This window comes from Chlamydotis macqueenii, chromosome Z (assembly GCF_036417535.1).
Source record: "Chlamydotis macqueenii isolate bChlMac1 chromosome Z, bChlMac1.mat, whole genome shotgun sequence".
Classification (NCBI taxonomy): Eukaryota; Metazoa; Chordata; class Aves; order Otidiformes; family Otididae; genus Chlamydotis; species Chlamydotis macqueenii.
Genome location: NC_141593.1, coordinates 61647553 through 61657572, shown reverse-complemented (window position 1 = coordinate 61657572; position 10020 = coordinate 61647553).

Sequence of the window (10020 nt, the reverse complement as noted above, 5' to 3'; positions counted from 1 at the left end):
AACAAACTAAAAAGCAATCCCAGAATGATCCCAAGCAGTGAGAGAGTGAAAGAGCTGCCCGCCGGCCAACCCCCACTTACATACTGAGCATGATGTCTATGGTATGGAATCTGATGTCTATGGTTTAGGTCACCTGTACTGGCTGTACCCCTCCCAGCTCCTTGCCACCTGCACGTTAGCAAAAACTGGGAAGCTGTAAAAAGGCCTTGGTCTATTTAGCAACAGCTAGTAACATCAGCGTATTATTAATATTACTCATATACCAAATCCCATACTAAGTGCAAAACACAGTAGCTACTGAGAGGAAAATTAGTCTCTTCCCAACCAAAACCAGGACAGCATCCACCCCGCATTCCATACCATTTACGTCATGCTCAGTCCCAGTTAATCACTGCCACTTTTTCCGTCTTTGATAAGTACACACATATTGTTCCCTTAGGCTAGGGGCCATTCCTCCAAAATGTCTGTTGAGTTCATTTAGTCCATGACTTTGGGATCCATGTGTCGTAACGGTCACTCGGGGCAGGAGTCTGGGGTTGTTGCGTGCTGCATCTGGAGCTCACAGCTGCGGATCTGGTGAGGCTAACGTATCATGTCCACGGTGTGCAAGTGGAAGATGTTGATCATGTCCACGGTGTGCAAGTGGAAGATGTTGATCTTGAGGAAGTTGTTGGGTGCCAGTTCTGGTTCTATTACCACTGCACCTCTTTCAGTTTCATTGCAGTTTGTTTTTCATTGGTCTAGGTGATTCTTACCGTAATACCTTAGAGATGACATATTACCACTCCAGAAAAGATGACATACAGTAATATATAACAATGAACATCATACAGTTCAAATTATTGGCTATTTTAATCTAAAATAAAATCTCCTTGAGGTACACATCAGACCTTCCCATTCTCCCACACAACCCACCAAGTTCACCAGGTTCTTGAGCAAAAGTAATCCCATGGGAAGGTTTGCCTTTACCCAAGGGAGGACTAACCCAGACTGTCTTCCCCAACTCCAGTGGTATGGGTTGTGTTTCCCAAGCCATGAGGCAGTTGATACCAGGTGTACTGGATGCCCCTCCAGGGGAAAGCAAACGGTGGCCTGCATTCTGCTGCCAAAGGCATTCAGAAGAATGCATTAGCAATGTCAGTGGTGGCATACCACTGGGCTGCTTTTGACTCCGGTTCATACTGAAGTTCCAGCATGTCCGGCATGGCAGCACTCAGTGGTGGCATAACTTCATTTCAGCCAGAATAGTTGACTGTTAACCTCCATTCTCCATTAGAATTTCACACTGGCCACATGGGACTGTTAAAGGGTGAGCGAGAACCTCTCATTGGTTTTCCAATTGACAAATCGGCTTATGGCGGGGGATCAGGAAATCTCGGTTGGTGCACTATTGCTGCTGGCGCACAGTTGTGTGATAAGCACCTGTTGTTCTTTGACTCTCAGCATGCCCGCAACAGGAGAATCCTCCAAGAGACCAGGAAGGTAGACAGTTGTCTTCATATTGTTGGAGTTGGTTAGCCACTGCACACACCCATGGTGCTTTGTCATCTTTCCAACCCATTGCTGTCAATGAGCTGGATGGTTCACTCTCTGTAAACTTCCGCCACGTGGGTTGGGGACATTTGATTTCATCTGGATCTACAGATGTCCACAGGTCAGCCAGGTTACAAAGAATCAGCTCCCACACAACTAAATCCCTCTGATACTGGAACCCTCACTCCATGGTGGTCCGCTTGCTTGGGTGGCATACAATATCTTCCCTGAAGAAATACCTGTCCTTCACACCTGACAAGAGTCGCCTCCAGAGAATGCGGGCTTCTGCCTCTCTTCCCATCGCCCTGTCAATGGCTGCTTCCCCAGACAGCGATCCCAGCTGCCTGGCTTCCCTACCTTCTAATTCCAGGCTACTGGCCCCACTGTCCCAGCACGGGAGCAACCAGGGGACAAGTTGCTCACATCGATGATAGCTGGAATCTTTTCACATATCTCACAGCTCACTCAGGGATAGGGATCTCCGCTTCTGCCTCTGCCTTTTCTTGTGATGTCCCTGGTTCATCATCATCTTTCACTACACAAAAAGAATTTTTTTCTGTATTTCTTACGTACAGGGGCAACTGGTACCAGCAGGGGTTGGTCCTTTGGTTCACCTGCAATGCTGCTCGCCAGGGTTGAAGTAGCCACAGTGCCCACTGCGGGGGTGGAAGTAATCGGAGTGCCTGTTGCTGGGACTGGAGTAGCTGCAGTGCCTGCTGCCAGGGTTGGAGTAGCCACAGTATTCTTGAATAGTTGTTCAAACTTAAGCACGACCAAGGCCTGAAATACCTGCCAGAGACCTGACAGTACAAGCGTGGTGGTTGGAATATCCCAAGGGTATTCAATATTCTGAGAAGCTGTGGAATTTAAGCTGGCGAAGAGGGGGGAGCTGTACACAGATGTTCCCCCTGTGCCTGGATTCCCAGACTCCGCCAAAAGATGGAATGCCAAACAAGGCCCACGAGATGGATTCCGAAGGGCGCAGATGAAGCTGCCACTGTCGCTTCGCTCTGCGTGTCGCCCGCCACTGTTGAATACAAGTACGAAACCGGTCACGTTACCAGTGATCTCACTGCACGAGCCAGTGCCACAGAGCACAGCAGCGCGATACCTTTAATCCAGTGCCCGGAGCTGACGAACTGCACACAAACACTGGCGAACAGCGCATACAGCAAATAGGGTGCTGCCCAATAGAGCCCTAAAAGCTGCTCTGAGCGCAAATAAAACAACGTTGTGGCCAACAACAACCAAACAGACAGAATGCGTGCCTGTAACAGCGTGTTTTCAACTCGCTCTGTTCAAACCTGTCCTCATCTCAACTTCTCAAGCCTCATCAGGGGCTTGAACCCTCCTGACTGAACCAGCCCCAGCTGGGGCCCTTCCAGCCCCAAGTTCAGTACCAAAAAGATCGTTGTGGCTTAACCCCAGTCAGCAACCAAATACCACACAGCCACTCGCTCACCCTCTCCAGCAGCACTGGGGACAGAATCGGGAAGAAAAGAATCTCAGTCGTGGGCCGAGATGGAGACAGTTTACTAGGACAGCAAAAGAATATAATAATAATCAAAAATTCAGGGATAATAAGATACACAACATGAACGATGCACAATTGCTCAGCACCCAGCGACCTGATGACTGACACGACCTGTCCCGTGCAGCCGTCACGGAGGGAAAAAACCGCAGGAGAGAGGGAGCAGGGCTCCACCCCGAGCCAGAGGACCCTGCGTGCTGATTGGAGGAGTCAGTAAGGGGCGGAGCCAGCAACGGACACGGCCAGCAACGGGTGGCCGTGGGAATGGGCGGGGCCGGCAAGGGGCGGAGCTGGCAAGGGGTGGAGCCGGCACCGGGTGAACTGGAAATGGGCGGAGCCAGCAACGGGCAGCGCTGGCAACGGGCAGAGCTGGTGAGGGGCGGAGCCTGTGCGCGGTTGCCCGGGAGATTTAAACCGCCCGAAACAGTCACCGCAGCCGATGCCGAGGGGCGCAGCGGCAGCAACACCCAGCTCCTGCAATGGTGCCTCTGCCAAAACCCTGGGGGCTTCAAGCCCGGAGGAGCCTGTGAGGCATAAGGAGCGTGGGGGCCTGACGGGATCCGCCTCTCCCGCTGGGAAACCACATCTTGGCCCGGCAGCTGGTGGGCCGACGGAGAGGTCTGAGTGTATTTTCCGTTGCGTAGTTTGTGTTCCGTGTTTTGTGATTCGTGGTGTGGCACGTATGGTCCAGTATTTTGTATTTGCTATGGTATTTGGGATGGTGTTTTCTGTTGTACAGTGTTCCCTTTATTGCGTTCTGTATCCTACTGCACACGTTTTGGTGTACGTGTGGTATGCACGGTATGGATCCTAAGGGATGATGTTTGTCGTATTGTACGTGTTGGACCCCATGTGTTGTACAATATTTTGTACTGATTGTATTTCCTATTGTAGTGTGTGCATTGAATGGAGAATACAGTACGGTACGTTACACGTTCCGTAATGTGTTGTGTGTAAGGTATGGCACTGCGTTTTGGCTGTGGTGCATATTGTACTTGGTGTTGTATGTCTCGTTGGATTTGATTCTGGTTTATATTGCAATGTATGTTTTGTGCTCTATGGCATGGCATTTTATTCTATGCCTCGTTTTGTACGGTGTGGTAATTTTTTGGTAGTTATTGGACATATTACATGATATGGCATGGCTTTTATTGTACTTCCTGCACTATGTGTTGTGTTATATTATATGGTAGATATTGTATGGGATGTGGTGTGTTGCATGTTTTGTATCGTATGCTAGCTACTGTACTGTATTTTGTATTACATTATAAAATACAGTTCCATACACGTACTTCGTGTAACGTTTTATGTCTTGTATTTTCTATTTTGTCTTTAATGTATGGTATGATGTTTATTTCATTGTATGTATTGTATTGTGTGTCATGTACGGGATGGTATTTATTGAATTGTATTTTCTATTGTAGTCTGTTTTGTACTGTATTTTCTATTATATGCTATTTTATATATGCTGTGTACAGTATTCTATTTTATGCATTTTAGGTATTGCATTGTTTGCATTGTATTGTGTGTATCATATTGCATGTATTGTATGTATGTGTTGGGTTTTGTATTGCTTCTTGTGTGGTATGTACTGCGCTGTACGTATTGTGCTGTGTATATTCTGTGGGTTTTGTTGTAGGTATTTTCTGTTTCCTAGTGAACTCTATTTTCTATTGTATAATTGAATTGAATTGTATCCTTTTTATTTGTTATATTTTCTGTTTTATCTCTTGCATGTGTTGTATTTTCCGTGGCATTGTATTCTCTGTGTTGTAGGATACAGTATCTATGGTGTTGTAAGGTATGGCATGTACTCTGTGCCATGCTGTGGTATTTATTGTAAAGTATGTAGCATATTGTATGTGTTGTGTTGTGTTGTATCGTCTGTATTGTGCTATATTTTGTATTGTTGCGTACGTATGGTAGGATACGGAGCCGTACGTACTGTATTGTATGTAGTGCAAAGGGTGTCTGTTATTTTGTATGGTATTGAATGCTGTATTCCACGTTGGTTTGGTTTGCATTTTGTGGCCTATTGTATGTGTGGTATTGTGTGTATGATATCGCGTGCATGGTATTGGAAGGTACTTTTTATTGTATGGTACGGACTGTATGGTATGACGTGGTACGTATTGTACGCTATACTGTGGGATGTATTGCATTCTTTCTGTTGTATATTGTATTATGTTTTATGTATTGCATTTAATTTCATGTGTTGTCTTAACTGTATTTTGTATGCTAAGGTTTGGTATTTATTTGATGTCTTCTGTTGTATGTCTTGTCTCTATTGTATTTTGTGTTTGATGAGATGGAAAGGGAAGGACCTACGCGAGCGCTCTTGCCAGGCTCAGATGGACCAAGCCCACGTGTCCAGAGCTGCAGTACGCCCAGCGCTGAGAAGAAACAAGGGTGAGTTCTGGTCATCAGCGACTGCCACCGGAGAGGAAGGGCAGCCCCCATCTGCAGACAGGAGCCTCTTTTCAGGTGAAGTTTTGCTGCATCCCTGGGGCGTTCAAGTGACTGAGGAGCCCAGCGCGGCTTTTGGATTATGACCCACTCCTGCTCTTTCGTGTGGGTGGTGTGGGTGCTAATGGGATCGCAATGGTGCTGCGTTGTATTTTGTGTTGTAGGTATTGTATTGAATTTCTTGTCTTGTTGTGTAGTTGTTTTTTTTATTGAGTATTGTATTGTTTATGGTATGGTACCTATGATATGGTATGGCATGGTATTTATTCTCTTGAATGCGTTGTATTGTACGCATCTTCTTGTATTGTATGTATTGTATTTTCTGTTGTACTGTACTAACTTTATACTGTATTGCATTGTATGTATTGTATGGTATTTATTCTACTTTATGTATCATAGTTTACATATCTTATTGTAGTTTTCTATGGTAATATACTGTACGTACTTTGTGTTGTATTACAGTGTATGTATTGTACTTCTATTTTATACTGTGTTTTATGTATTGTATTATTTTAATTTTTTGATTGAATGTATTCTATGTGTTGCATCATACAGTATTTCTTGAATTATATTTAGAATCATAGAATGGTTAGGGTTGGAAGGGACCTTCAGAGGTCATCTAGTCCAACCCCCCTGCAAGGAGCAGGGACATCCCTGACTAGGTCAGGTTGCTCAGAGCCTCATCCAGCCTGGCCTTGAACGTTTCCAGGGATGGGGCATCCACCACCTCTCTGGGCAACCTGTTCTAGTGTTCTATAACTCTCATAGTAAAAAGGTAGGTATGGCATGGTACGGTATGGCATGGTATGGTCCGGTATGGCATGGTACGGTCCGGTCTGGTATTGCATGGTACGGTACGGTATGGTAGGTATGGCATGGTACGGTCTTGTCCGGTACGGCATGGTACGGTACGGCATGGTAGGTATGGCATGGTACGGTCTTGTCCGGTACGGCATGGTAGGTATGGCATGGTACGGTCTTGTCCGGTACGGCATGGTACGGTACGGCATGGTAGGTATGGCATGGTACGGTCTTGTCCGGTATGGCATGGTAGGTATGGCATGGTACGGTCTTGTCCGGTACGGCATGGTACGGTACGGCATGGTAGGTATGGCATGGTACGGTCCGGTCTGGTATTGCATGGTACGGTACGGCATGGTAGGTATGGCATGGTACGGTCTTGTCCGGTACGGCATGGTAGGTATGGCATGGTACGGTCTTGTACGGTACGGCATGGTACGGTCCGGTCTGGTATGGCATGGTAGGTATGGCATGGTACGGTCCGGTCTGGTATTGCATGGTACGGTACGGCATGGTAGGTATGGCATGGTACGGTCTTGTCCGGTACGGCATGGTACGGTACGGCATGGTAGGTATGGCATGGTACGGTCTTGTACGGTACGGCATGGTACGGTCCGGTCTGGTATGGCATGGTAGGTATGGCATGGTACGGTCCGGTCTGGTATTGCATGGTACGGTACGGTATGGTAGGTATGGCATGGTACGGTCTTGTCCGGTACGGCATGGTAGGTATGGCATGGTACGGTCTTGTCCGGTATGGCATGGTAGGTATGGCATGGTAGGGTACGGTATTGCATGGTAGGCATGGCACGACAGGCACTGCATGGTAGGCACTGCACTGCATGGTAGGCACTGCACGGTAGGTACGGTATTGCACGGTACGGCATGGGATGGCATGGTACGGCATGGTACGGTCCGGTAAAGTATGGCATGGTAGGTATGGCATGGTAGGGTACGGTATTGCATGGTAGGCAGGGTACGGCACGGCATGGTAGGGTACGGTATTGCATGGTAGGCATGGTACGGCACGGCATGGTAGGGTACGGTATTGCATGGTAGGCATGGCATGGTAGGTATGGCATGGTAGGGTACGGTATTGCATGGTAGGCATGGCACGGTACGGCATGGGATGGCACGGTACGGTATGGCATGGCAGGTATGGCATGGCAGGTATGGCATGGCATGGTCTGGTCTGGCATGGTCTGGTCTGGCATGGTACGGTCCGGTCTGGTATTGCATGGTATGGTACAGTATTGCATGGTAGGTATGGCATGGTACGGTCCGGTATGGCATGGTAGATATGGCATGGTATGGTATGGTCCGGTACGGCATGGTAGGTATGGTACGGTATTGCATGGTATGGTATTGCATGGTATGTTACGGTCCAGTCCGGTATTGCATGGCACGGTAGGTATGGCACGGTAGGTATGGCACGGTAGGTATGGCACGGTAGGTATGGCACGGTAGGTAGTGCATGGTATGGTATGGCACGGTAGGTATCGCATGGTACGGTACTGTACGATATGGCATGGTAGGCATGGTACGGTAAAGTATGGCATGGCAGGTACGGTCCGGTATGGCATGGTAGGTATGGCATGGTACAGTACGGTCCGGTACAGCATGGTAGGTATGGTACGGTATTGCATGGTACGGTACGGTATTGCATGGCAGGTATTGCATGGTACGTTACGGTCCAGTCCGGTATTGCATGGCACGGTAGGTATGGCACGGTAGGTAGTGCATGGTACGGTATGGCACGGTAGGTATCGCATGGTACGGTACTGTACGGCATGGTACGGTAAGGTATGGCATGGTAGGTATGGCATGGTAGGTATGGCATGGTAGGTATGGCATGGTACAGTATGGTCCGGTACAGCATGGTAGGTATGGTACGGTATTGCATGGTACGGTACGGTATTGCATGGCAGGTATTGCATGGTAGGTCCGGCATGGTAGGGTACGGTATGGCATGGTAGGTAGTGCATGGCAGGTATGGCATGGTATGGTACGGTATGGCATGGCAGGTATGGCATGGTATGGTACGGTATGGTCCGGTACAGTCCGGTATGGCATGGTAGGTATGGCATGGCACGGTATGGTATGGTATGGTACGGTATGGCATGGTAGGTATGGCATGGTACGGTACAGTATTTCATGGTAGGTATTCCATGGTACAGTATAGTATGGCATGGTAGGTATGGCATGGTAGGTATGGCATGGTAGGTATGGCATGGTCCGGTACGGTACAGTATGGCATGGTAGGTATGGCATGGTACGGTCCGGTATTGCATGGTAGGCATGGCATGGTACGGTACGGCATGGCATGGTAGGCATGGCATGGTACGGTACGGCATGGTACGGTACGGCATGGCATGGTAGGCATGGCGTGGTACGGTAGGTATGGCATGGTACGGTACCATGCCATACCTACCATGCTATACTGTAGGTAGTGCATGGTACGGTCCGGTAGTGAATGGTAGGTATTGCATGGTAGGTATTGCATGGTACAGTACGGTATTGCATGGTAGGTATTGCATGGTAGGTATGGCATGGTACGTTACGGTATTGCATGGTAGGTACGGCATGGTAGGTACGGCATGGTAGGTACGGCATGGTACGGTACGGCATGGCATGTTAGGTATGGCATGGTACGGTACAGTATGGCATGGTAGGTATGGCATGGTACGGTACAGTATTGCATGGTAGGTATGGCATGGTACGCTATTGCATGGTAGGTATTGCATGGTACAGTCCGGTACGGTATTGCACGGTAGATATTGCACGGTAGGTATTGCATGGTCCGGTCTGGTACAGTACGGTATTGCATGGTACGGTATGGTATTGCATGGTAGGTATTGCATTGTAGGTATTGCATGGTAGGTAATTGCATGGTACGGTACAGTCCGGTACGGTCGGGGATTGCATGGAAGGTATTGCATGGTGCGGTACGGTCCGGTATTGCATGGTGGTTATTGCATGGTACGGTACCGTCCAGTACGGTACGGTATTGCATGGTAGGTATTGCATGGTACGGTCCGGTCCGGTACGGTCCGGTATTGCATGGTAGGTATTGCACGGTACGGTATGGTCCGGTATGGTATTGCGTGGTACGGAACGGTACGGTATTGCATGGTAGGTATTGCATGGTAGGTATGGCATGGTACGGTACGGTATTGCGTGGTACAGCACGGTCCAGTCTGGCATTGCATGGTAGGTATTGCATGGTACGGCACGGTCCCATCCGGTACAGTACTGCATGGTAGGTATTGCATGTTACGGTACGGTCCAGTACGCTACGGTATTGCATGGTAGGTATTGCATGGTACGTATTGCATGGTAGGCATTGTATTGTATGGTCCGGTCTGGTATTGCACGGTCCGGTCTGGTATTGCACGGTCTGGTATTGCACGGTCTGGTATTGCACGGTCCGGTATTGCACGGTAGATATTGCATGGTAGATATTGCATGGTACGGTACGGTATTGCATGGTAGGTACTGCATGGTACGGTACGGTATTGGATGGTAGGTATTGCATGGTAGGTACTGCATGGTACGGTCCGGTACGGTACAGTATTGCATGGTAGGTATTGCATGGTACGGTATGGAATGGTACGGTACAGTATTGCATGGTAGGTATTGCATGGTACGGTACAGTCCGATACGGTACGGTATTGCATGGTAGGTATTGC